This window comes from Catharus ustulatus, chromosome 1 (genome assembly GCF_009819885.2).
Source record: "Catharus ustulatus isolate bCatUst1 chromosome 1, bCatUst1.pri.v2, whole genome shotgun sequence".
Lineage (NCBI taxonomy): Eukaryota > Metazoa > Chordata > Aves > Passeriformes > Turdidae > Catharus > Catharus ustulatus.
Window position 1 is genome coordinate 80,762,282 of NC_046221.1, and position 12,372 is coordinate 80,774,653.

At 42.4% G+C, this 12,372-nt stretch overlaps 1 protein-coding gene and 1 long non-coding RNA gene across 7 annotated transcripts in view; one reads left to right on the forward strand and one right to left on the reverse strand.

Moving 5' to 3' along the window:
- LOC116997646 overlaps nucleotides 1-12,372 on the forward strand; it is a 346,453-nt gene that overhangs the window by 249,726 nt on the left and 84,355 nt on the right. The window lies entirely within an intron of this gene.
- LOC116997641 (guanine nucleotide exchange factor subunit RIC1-like) overlaps nucleotides 1-12,372 on the reverse strand; it is a 161,897-nt gene that overhangs the window by 139,723 nt on the left and 9,802 nt on the right. The gene's annotated exons all lie outside the window — the stretch shown is intronic.

Consider the following 12,372-nt stretch of genomic DNA (forward strand, 5'->3'; position numbering starts at 1 on the left):
ATGTGCAGAAATGTGACCAAAAAAAAGAAAAAAGGAAAAAGTGATATTATTTATGTGCGCACATAAAAAGGCCACTATTAAAATATAACATATATCTCAGGTCATATCATTGCCAAAAAGTGTGAAGAGAGCCGTGCAATACTTTTAAAAATAAGGTAAAAGAATTATCTAACATGAGAAAAATAAGTCCTCTGAGATAAGAGTTGAAGAGTTCAGTTTAGACCAGCATGATCTTTAGATACAGGAACAGTGTCAATGGACAAGACAACTGAAAATAACAAGTTTTATCAGCCTTGGTGACAAAGCCTGACAATGTGCTTAACTGAAAGTTGTCCAAAATTACCATTTTACTAATATACCAGTTCTAGCTGTCAGGATAATTAATGAAACTGAATGAATAAAGGTAAAGAAAATAGAAAGTATATCACTACTGTAAAGATCGAGTAGCTTTCATAAAGAGAAATTTTTATCCTTTTCTTATTGTGTTTTGCTGGTTTGGGGCATTGGGGGAGAGTTCTGGATGGGTTTTTGTTTCTTTCTTTCTTTCTTTGTTTCTTTCGTGTATTTTTCCTTTTTTTCCACTTTAAATACTTATCTCATTAGCTTTGTCCCACACTCACAGGTCTGTCGTTTACAGCAGAGAAGGAGATCTATTGGTTGCTACTGTATTGTAATAGTGCAAATCTACAGAGAAACCATAGCATGCTCAGAGACTGCATAACTATGTGCTCTTTCCTGGTTGCACCAGTCATCATCTGTTTAATTTTTTCTTACTGTGCTTTCCTTTACTGTCTTGGGCCCATGAGCTGCACCTTTTGCACCTCATAGTCATTACATCAGCATCACTTACAAAATACTGATGACTTCTCTAGAGTCAAAAATAGTGTGTTCTTTTTAATTTTCTATGCTTTCTCCACTCCAAGGGCTTTTTGCTTGGTAAGGTATTTTAACCATCTGCTAGAAGACAGGGTAGTTTTCCTAAAGAACCAGTGCTGTCTTTCAGGTTTCCTTTCAGTCTGTGTAAACTTCTCCACGCGTGAATTGTTCAAGAGCTGGATGAGAGGGAATGTTTGCAATTGAATATTTTGTGAATAAGTAATCCATTTAAAATCTTCTATACTAAATCTTGTTTTCTGTTTGTATAGTATCTTTGTTCTATCATAGTCTAGAAGGTATAGAACTATATTTAAAATATCTGAAATTTAAAAAATTGGATACATAAAGTATGAAAAAGGTCATGGATTATATTTAAATATTGAAAGGTAATTGATAACTTCAATTGTCTGTAGCAATCCTGATAAGAAAGACTGGGAAATGTCTGCACCTTGAAACAAAACTGAAACTTCAAGAACACTTTTCTTTCTCAGAAACTTACCAGAGTTTTTTAACATCAGGTCAGTAGGACAAAATATGGGGAATAAACTCACAATTAGGGTTTCACCTCTAGCATTCGGGTTCAAAATTTTACTTGACTTACTCAGACTTAAAATGAAGAGCCTTGTTTGTTTGTGCCCTCCTTGCCCCAGTGCAGTAACTACTGCACTACTTGATAGATTCTCCCTGTAAAAAAACTTTGTATTGATATTTCACTTAGAGTATGGGAAGAAATACATGGATTTGATTAAATTCTGTGTTTTCCTATTATTTTTAAATGACTGTAGAAGAAAAAGAGAGGGCAATGGCATTTTACAGGGAAACTAATGGGTAGTTACTGCTGGAAATGGAGGAAGAAAAAAAATAGCAGTGGTGTAAAAACGTGGTGAAAAACTTGGGACTTGAGGAGTGTCAGGAAGTAGTAGCAGTTACCAAATTTTGTTGAATACTTTCTGAAGGTTTTGCCTCACACTTTGGGGAGGCATATAATATCAGAACAAGGAGGGGAACAGGCAGAGACCACATACCCCAGGGGCTGTCCAAGATGAGGATAGCCTTTTATGTGCTAACAGTTGAAATTCAATAAATTGATAAAACATGAAAATTATTAGATTGGTTCTGCTTTGTGAAAAAACAGAAACAACTGTAGATCAAAGGAACAGAATCCCAGAATTACAGGAGGGCTGAAGCTTGCCAAGTTCTCTGGAGGTCACCCAATCCAAAACCCATGCTCGGGGAGGAAGTCCTAGATCCTGTTTTCCAAGACCATGTCCAGGCAACTTTTGCGTATTTGCAAGGATGGATACTCCACCATCTCTCTGGGCAACTTTTGCCATTGTTTGGTCACTTTCACAGTTGACAAACTGTTTCCTGATGTTCAGAGGCAACCTCCTACATTTCAGTCTCTGACTCTTTGACTGTTGCCTCTGGTCCTGCACAACTGGGCTCCCTCCTCTTTGCACCCTCCCTTCAAGACTGTTTGTTGATGAGACAGCCTTGGGCTCCAGTGCTTTTCAACATAGAAAATGGGATCTACTTACAAAAGTAAAAATGTATCATGTTAATGATCACTCTATCATTTTGTTGTTTAATCAGTTCCTATTATATCTAATTAGTTGTGAATTAACACTCACTTTGGTGAAGGAACTTCTTGTAAATTACTTTTCCTTTTTCCTTTTTTCCCCCCTTAGTTTTACTTTTTAAAAAGAAAATATGTAAATGTATTTTCATGATTTTTTAAATTAAATTTTAATTTTATTTTAAAGAAATACTTAAATCCATTTATTACAAGCAATGAGTTTTAGTATTATATCCAGAGATAAGAGATAATAAATAACCCAAACATCTGATTTGCATAATTTCATCTGAAGAACATGGTATACCATAGTACCAAAGGTCAAATCTCTCAGCATTGAATTTAAAATAGAATGGTTTGCTATATTGTAAATTTTCACCTTTCTTGTCATATCTCTGTAAAGTGGGCAACAGATACTCAAGTCTGACGAGTCAGTCAGGTTCAGGAAAAATGGATGCAATAAAAAATATTGGAGGAGGCTGAGATTTTTTTCTAGTTTTTTTTAGAGAATGTTTCCTATGGGATAGCTTCATCTGTTTCTGTCTCTTCAAATGATGCCAAACTTTCTTGTCTCCTTGTGAAACAAAGATATATACAGTAATTTGACGATTATAAACCCCACCATTTTGACTAAAATTTTGGTCTGAACCCTAAGTGTGGCTTATAATCAGGTGCGGTTTATATATGGACAAAGAACAAAAAATTGCTGTTTTAGTTTGGAGGACAGGTGTCTGCTGAGAAAGGCAGGAACTTCTCTTTGAAATGGAGAATGTAAACCCCCTCCCTCCAAATTATCAGAATTTTGAAATCAAGGGGCTTTCAGGCAAAGATATCGGAATTAGGAATAACAGTTCTTTTCTAGGGAAATTAAAATAGAAATACAGTACTACAAAGAAACAAACTCCAAACCCTGACAAAGTCAGAGTACAACCTGACACCCTGTCAGGTAGGGTGTTGGCAGCAGTCCCATTCCATGGTAGCTGCATCCTCCTGCAGTGACAGATGTGATTTAGTTGAAGCAGAAGGTGCAGTTTCCCTCCGGAGGTCCAGTGGTGATGTGGAGAAATCCAGTTTCCCTCTGGAATCCAGTGGAGAAAGGGGTTCCCTTAGTGTCCCAAAACCTCTGTTTTTATCTTGGTAAGAAATGTTGGGCTCTTCCCCCTGGCTGGAGCAACTTCGGATGGGATGAAGTAATTTTATCAGTCCCACAGTGGGACTCAATGGGCCATTAGCAGAAGATAACTCGCTGGAGGAAGGATGGGTTGTGAAAAGATAAAGAACAATGCCCCACCTGGTTTCAATGGATGGCCCGTTGGCAGAGTATCTCCCACGGAGATAAGGATCACTGCCCACATCCTCAACAGATGGTGATAGAATAGATACCTTTTATCACACTCTGTATTGTAACGTGCAGTTCATAATCAGGTGCGGCTTATGTATGGACAAAGAATGAAAAGTTGCTGGAACCCAGAAGTGCGGCTTATACTCAGTGCGGCTTATAATTGTGAAATTACTGTAATTCTTGCTTTGTCAATTATTTCCCTTGAAAAAATTAACTTAATGTGTTTTGAATTCGTGGAAATTTTTCTGTGCCTTTCTGATAGGTCATTTTCCGAAGACGAGTAACCCTAAACCAATTTCAGAAACATTTATGTTTGTATTAGCCTGCACTTATGCCAAAAAGAGCACCTATTCTTGCTGTTTTGTCACTCGTTATCTTCCAAGCATTTGTGTGATGTACTACTTTTTGTAGAGATGCACAAGTAAATTTAAGTTTGTATTTATATTGGAGAAGATGCAGCTGAAGAAATACATCTTGCATTTGAAGTGCAATGTAATGAAAGCAGTAGCTCACTTTATGGTCCCCATCAATTCTCAAGAAAGCTCTGCACAGACCACAAAGAACTTGCTGTACTTTGGCAACAGAATGGGCCATTGTGTTTGGGGATTAAAGCTGTCAATCATATTCTCCTCCTCTTCAGTACAGCCAACTTTAAAGAATCTTGGTGTTCAGCAACAATTGTTTGAAGCAGCAATTACAAAGAGAGAAAAGGGATAGAACCTTTTTCTTTTAACTTTTTAATCTACCCATTCCTTTGAAAAGGAAGAGCATAGGTAAGGAGTCCAAAATATTAATTTTATTCCAACACAACTTTTATGGCTAAAAGACCTCTTAGTCTCTTCAAGGAATAACATAATGCTGTAGCAACCTTACGCAGCCCAAAAAAAAAAAAAAAAAAAGGTTAAAAAAGTGCCAGTAATACAAATGTATGCAAGAAGTAATGTCAATTTTAATATGTGAGAGTAAATGTAAGTACATCCACAGGAAAAAAAAAAAAAAAAGAAAAAAAAGAGTACAGTAGTTTCACGAATACAAGCCGCACGGATTATAAGCCGCACCCCCGGTGCCTCGACAATGTTGCTGTCTTTGTCAATAGATAAGCCGCACCCCGAATATTAGCCGCACTTTCGTTCGTCGCGAGAATCCGTGCGCAGCTTTCACAAATTGGCCAATTAGTAACAGGATCGCGGCATAGCAGGCTTTACTGGCTCGGGGCGGGGCCAGGAAGGCTCGGCCTGCTCATGGTTGCCGACGGGGCCGGGTGGCCCAGCTCAGCGCCACGGCTCGGCGGGGCTGGCCGGGTGGTGCTGCCGCCGCCGCCGGGCTCGCTGGCCCCCCTCTCCCGTCAGCACCACCCCGCTGCCGCGTTCGCTAGCCCCGCCGCCGGGCTCGCCGGCCGCGCCGCGTTCGTTAGCCCCGCCGCCGGGCTCGCCGGCCGCCCCGCGCCGCGTTCCCTAGCCCCGCCGCCGGGCTCGCCGGCCGCGCCGCGTTCCCTAGCCCCGCCGCCGGGCTCGCCGGCCGCGGCACGCCGCGTTCCCTAGCCCCGCCGCCGGGCTCGCCGGCCGCAGCGCGCCGCGTTCCCTAGCCCCGCCACCGGGCTCGCCGGCCGCGCCGCGTTCGCTAGCCCCGCCGCCGGGCTCGCCGGCCGCGCCGCGTTCGCTAGCCCCGCCGCCGGGCTTGCCGGCCGCGCTGCGCCGCGTTTGCTAGCCCCGCCGCCGGGCTCGCCGGCCGCGCCGCGCCGTGTTCGCTAGCCCCGCCGCCGGGCTGCCGCCGCCGCCGCCGGGCTCGCCGGCCGCCCCCTCCCGTCTGCACCACCGCCGCGTTTCCTCGCCCTGGCCGGCACTGCAGGCCCCCGCACCGCCGGGCTCCCCCACGCTGCTGGCCCTGATTCTGCTGGGCTTCCCCCGCTGCCAGGCAGCCCCACCCGCTGGCCTTCCTGCTTCTGCCATGCTCCCCTGCACTGCTAGCCCCAGTTCTCCCGGGCTCCCCCGCCCTGCTGGCCCGGGCTCTGCCTTCCCCCTGCCCCGCCCTTCTGGCTCAGGCTCTGCCGCCCGCCCCCCACACTGCTGGCCCCGCCTCTACCAGGCTTTCCCACCTCTGCCGGGGCCGGCCGGGCTCCAGCTTGGCTTGGGGCTGCCGCGGGCTCTCACTTCCGTGTTGGCAGCTTTTAGAATTTTGTTAATGTATTAGCCGCCCCGGAATATTGGCCGCACTTGCGGGTTTCCACCAAAATTTTGGTCAAATTGGTGCGGCTTGTATTCGTGAAATTACTGTAAATATTTTCAAGTTTGCACTTCCTATACAGAGAACAAAGGGAAAAATGCAAACAGGAAAGAAGGAAAAAATAGTGATTTAGGAAAAAAATAAAATAATTTTACATTGACATTAAGAATAGGCAAAGAGGATATAACATGAATAAAAATAATACCTGAAAGCTCTGAACCTAACTTTGTTTAACATCTTAAAAACATCAGTACTGAAAGATAAAGATTAAATTCTAATACTAAGGGCATACGAAGTTCACTGAAATTCCGGCAAGTGTTGGAACAAAAAAACTTAAAAATGAGGTTTTACTATTTCTTTCAAAATTAACCAGTATAAGAAAGGTTAGGGAATTGAATGGGATATTTTTTCAAAGGAATAAAATACAAATATATCTCTGTTCCAACCCTAGAAATAAGACACAAAATATGAAAAATACTCTAAATATTTTATATTGCATAAGATTCTTTGACAGATATAGAGAGAAGTTATCTTGAATAATTTCAGTGAGTCACTTTCGTGAGCGCATCTCCATATCTTCATTTTATCATGGTATGGTCCCCAAGTATCTTTTTTTGTGATTTGAAGAGTCAGATGTATACACACACATCCTGGTAGAGCTACATTGTCTGACAATTGTTTACTCCTAGACCATGTAGAACACTATAATACTTTTCACATACGGAAAATAAATCCCCACAGTAGGACTACTTTACTCTAATTAGTATGCTGAAGATATAAGTGTTATTTTGTCTGTCTTTAATCTGCTGACACATTTCTATCTTTCTATAGCGATCCAACTGCTAGATGGACATCAACTATAATGTAAATTTGCAAATGGTGCGTGGAAACAACAGTGAAATTTGTTAACAGTAGCAGAATTTAATTCTCAATTCCCATTCCATTAATCTCTGTATTTTTAAGAGGTCCCACTAATGAGTTCTTTCTGCAATTAATCATGTTGACTCAGTTCAAAGTAGATGATTTAAATCTTGGTTGAGATGTAAAGACCTGTCAAACTCTCACTTATTGTAGATTCAGTGAAGTTAATAGTGAATTGAATGTACTATGGGGTTCCTCAGTGTAATAATATACTGGACTTGATCTTGAGTTTGTAAAATATTTAACATAAATTATTTTGAGTGTACCTCTAGTGTTCACTACAAAATGATCCCCAGTTTGTTGCTGGAGATTTTTCTTTTAGCACTGTAGGAAATACACAGATTCCAACAAAAACTCTTGTTTTCTCACGAGTGATTCCTGCTAAATATGAAAAAAATCTTTTAACTAATTAAGAAATAGTGATATGCGAAGTTTGTGATAACATTTGTAAAATCTAAACTACAGTAAATTCACGAATACAAGCCGCACTGAGTATAAGCCGCATCTATGGGTGTTGGCAAATATTTCGGTTTTTGTCCATAAATAAGCTGCACCTGAATATAAGCCGCTCTGTCGTTCGCAGCGAGAACCCGCGTGCAACAAAGTTGCCAATTAGTAACAGAGCCGCGGTAGGGCGGGCTTTACTGGCTCAACTAAGGCTGTGCAGGCTCAGCCCACTAGGGGCTGCTGACAGGGCCAGGTAGCCCAGCCCGGTGCTGCCGCTCGGCGGGACCACTGGGGGCCAGCCGCCGCTGCCACTGGACTCGGTCACCCCGGCCCGGCGCTGCCCTGCAGTGGCAGGCAGTGACGGAGCACCCCCCGCTCCCACGGCAGCGGCGGCGGGCGGGGACAGAGTTTCCCCGCTCCTGCCACGGCGGTGGCGGGCCGGGACGGAGCCTGCCTGCTCCTGCCGTGGCGGGCGGGGACGGAGCTTTCCCGCGCCCGTGGCGGCGGCGGCAGGCGGGGACAGAGTTTCCCCGCTCCTGCCACTGCGGCGGTGGGCCGGGACGGAGCCTGCCTGCTCCTGCCGTGGCGGGCGAGGACGGAGTTTCCCCGCTCCTGCTCCTGCCGTGGCGGGCGGGGACGGAGTTTCCCCGCCCCTGCCATGGTGGCGGCGGGCCAGGACGGAGCCTGCCTGCTCCTGCCGCACCGGGCAGGGGCAGGAGCCCCCCGCTTACCCCACGGGCTGTGGGGATGGCAGCACGTAGCCCCTGCCTTCCCCCAGGCCGCGGGGATGGCAGCACGTAACCCCTGCCTTCCCCCCAGGCCGCGGGGATGGCAGCACAGGGCCCCCCCCGTCTCTCCCCCGGGCTGCGGCAGAGGAAGGAAGGAGAGACCTCTCCCGCCTCTCTCCCCGCCCCCTTGCCTGAAGGCAGCCAGCTCCACCCGGGTGCAACAAAGTAACGGTTTGTAACAATCGCGAAATGCCGGTTTTTACTAGCAAGTTGCTCGACTCGGCACGTCGGTTTCCACTTCTGGGGGTGGAAATGTCAGAAAATTATTCACATATTAGCTGCTTCTGTATATTGGCCGCATTTCCGGTTTGAGAGCAAAATCTTAGTCAAATTGGTGTGGCTTGTATTTGTGAAATCACTGTATATAAATGTTCTAAAAGTGTGCTATGGTATTACAGACATCCTGCAAGCACATGGAAAGTCATTGCAATCATGGAAGCTACTCACTCTAAAACAAGTAGGCCATGCATACAAACCTTTTAAGAATCCAGGGGCTAATCTAGTGTAATGATGACAAAAAATAAAATTGTATAAAGAACCAGTGTATGCGTTTTGCTGCGTAGGGTAGCACTGAAGTCACTGGAATGCAAAGAAAGAAAATAAAAAATTCTACAAAGTGATAAAAATAATGACCATGTGTTCCATTGAAAAAATTGATAATCAAGCTCGCATTTGCTATTAAGCAACGGAGTACAGGAGACATCAAAGATAGTGTCATGTGAAAAGGGATTTCCTCAAACCTTCGGTGTTGATAAAGACAGTCAGCAGCCCAAGAAAGCTGAGATCCTGTGCCCAACCAGTCTGTCAGCATCCACTTATGGGGACCCTTCACTGAACAGTCTTCTGGATCAGAGAGGGATTGGACTGGCTTGGTCAGGGTCCCCTGGGACCCCTCCCAGGTCTCCACATCTTTATCTGAGTACATTACCTGCAGACAGTGACTGCCAGTAACCGTGAAGGACTCACACTAACAGTTTACAGAACACTCTTTATTAATAAGATTATGACAGGTTAAGATTCATGGATTGTCAGTGATAGTATCTGACTGAAAAAATGTATTCAAAGCAATACACTGACAAGCTGTAATCCCTAACACAAACTGCCTTGAGATAATAATTCAGCATGCATAAGAGTATGGTTCTTACCTGATATGAGTCCCTATGGGGAAGACAGGTTCAGCTCATCGACTGATTCCAAAAATTACAATGGAGTCTTCCCTAAATTTTTCCTATCTTAATTTTATACTATTTCTTTATGCCTAGGTGGAGTTGGAGTAACTCCAGTAGTACCTATGTTTGTCACTGATTGATGTAAAATTATAAGATATAGTCAATAAATTTTAAAATGCTTTTCTGTGAGGGGTAGTGGTAACCTTGGAGATGGATAGCTTTGGGATGGAGGTGTTCATCAGTATGATATCTGTGATCTCACCATGGTTGCTGGTTCAACAGCAAGACATCTTTTATCTCCCTTGATTCACAACTGTTATTGGGATTATCAGCTACAAGGTACCACTGAGGTCCCTTCCTTGCAAGGATTTTATCAAATCCTGGCTGCAGGGTTTCCACTCTACTCCACCCTCCATTTCATTTCCCTTAGCAGGTCTTGTGGTGGGAAATCAGGCATGATGATTGCATCCCATCCAGGGATGCAACCGCATTTCACCCTAAAATTTCTGTACTGTTATAACTCCTGTTAGAGTGTGAATATAATTTCTCACTTTTCTCTGATTTTACCCCAGCCATTTCCCCACATTCTGATACTCTGAGAAACCAAAAGGTGGAAAAGGGCAAAAGAAGCAGAGTCATAAGCTAAAGGTACTATATAAATAAGAATTTCATAATTTTCTGTCTGTTTTGTCTGCTTCTTTAATCAGAGGAAAGAAATAAACTGATTTCAGTATTTTTCTGGAGACTATCTCAATAGGACAAAGCAAAAGTTTATTGTTGATGATAGTGCAGCTTTCATCAGCTAGCTATGAAACAAGGAGAAGAGTGTCTTCAATTTTGAGGATGTCATCATGGACACTGACTAAACTTCATTATACTGGCAGTTACATCCAACTTATCAGGCAAGCCAGGAGTGTAATCTCTGTAATAATTCCAGTTTTGTTCTTTAAAAGATTGTGAATGAAGAGCATTTTGTTCATTTTGTCCCTAGAGCCTCTCGCTCAAAACATCAGTTCAACATGCTAGTCTTCAATAAAATGTGCTAGTTGAAAAGACAGACTAGTGCTTAAAGCATATTGATATCTGCAGCATGTTATGAAGACACTTTATCTACTTTAAGGTACGCCAGAAAGGTCTTTCAGGAAATGTTTTGGGTTTACCTAAGGATTGCATGGCAGCAAACTTCAATGAGCACAAAAATGGTGGTATCTTTGAGCCACTGATATTATTTGAATTTCTAAAAATAATCAGTCATGACTGGGTTTTGGCATTTCCTTGACATTATGAAATAGTATCTATTTTACAAGTCAATTAACATTTTTTAGTCACAGTAGACTGACATGAGTCATCAATTTAACAGTCCTAAATTTTGGCATATTATGCATCAATGAACATCACTTCTTGCTCATTCTTGTCATAGTTAGGTTTATTTGATGAAACTATTACTGAAAACTCACAAGATCGCATCAGCAGTGAAGACATGGGATCCTATTTTGATAAACCATATCACATGTAAGACATTCAAAACCAGAACCAATTTCAGTATACAGATGATTGTTTTTCTTTCCATTGCAGAATACAAATAAGATTTGTCTTAAGTACAGCAAGGAAGAAAACCTGGTTTTCAGGTATTACTGTGATTTTTGTTGAAAAACAAGCAATTTAAAAAAAACTATTCAGTGGGGGTTTTTATTTGCTGATTTCCCCGTCTATGTGTGATTATGACAAAGTTATTTCTTTGCTTTAGTTGCATTTAAGACTTTTTAAATGCTTGAATGATGGTAGCTTTAATAATAAAGTAGTTATCTGGATCAGGCACTAGGGTTTGGTTTTATCTAAAAATTTTTTGTGATATACATCACTGGTTTTGTTTGAGGGAAGAGTGCAGTGAAAAAAAAAAAACTGATATTTTTTTGAAAAAAAAAAAAAATTCAAATTCCCTTTTCCTAACTCTTGTAAAGGAACTACCAAGGCTTTTAAAGTTGACTGTAGACTTTTTTATTTCATCCACTTATATGAATGCTTCTCCCTGCTATCAGCAGTTTAAAGTTATTATATCTATCAGTTCTGGATCTGGCTTTTGCTGGTCTGAAAGCCAGATGATTTTGCCTTCTGATGTGTTCTCTGTTCCAGAACTATCCCCAGTGCTAGCTCACCCTTTAAAGATGCTAAGGGCTGCGTGTTTCCCTATCCTATTCTACTGCTGAACTCACAGAGTAAATCTAACTCAGCAAGAGGTTTTTAAGAGGTTTGTTTCCATTGTAAAAAATGAGGAACTAACCCTACTCATGGGAAATAGAAGTGTGACCAGTTTAAAAAAGAGAGAAAAAAAAGTAGAAGAAAATTTCAATGTATCAATTCTTGTCTTGCAAGTATCAGGCTCTGACATAGGCTAAAGATATTCAACCATCTTTCCCTTGTGTATCTGCTCCTGGGTTAGCTTGTGGTGGTTGGGGTAATGCATGAAGTGCCAGCAGTTTGCGTGATTGTTGCATGCCTTGCTGCCCTCAGGTGTGCAGCTCCCCTGGGGATCACATCAGTGCAGATGGCTGATGCACTTCGTACCTCATCTGGCTTCCCCCTCTGGGCTTGGAAAAGGTTTTGGACAACCTTGAGAGGTTGCAGATGCTCTCAAGCAGTGTTTCTGCTTCTGGATCATCCTTCTTCTTTCCCCTTAGTTATATGAGGACTTCAGAGAAAATATACACTTTCCAGGCAGAAAAGTCTGAGCTGTCCCCTAAACAGTTTTGAAAATGCATGTTCTGTAATATGCCTTTTGAACTTAGGTTTCCATAAAATTAACAGAAGCATTTTAATAGCTTACATTAGATAAAGAGTGGTTTATCTTCCAGCTTTGGTGATATTTATGAACCTTTTTACAGTAGACAGGCTTAAAAAAACACACTACAACAGAAACAAATAAATGAAAAATACATTATTAATTAAAAGGCATATTAAAGGACTTAGGTCTTGGACAAGGAAATAAAACATTAAATTTAATAATGTCTGTGTTAGAATTTAATAATATCTGTT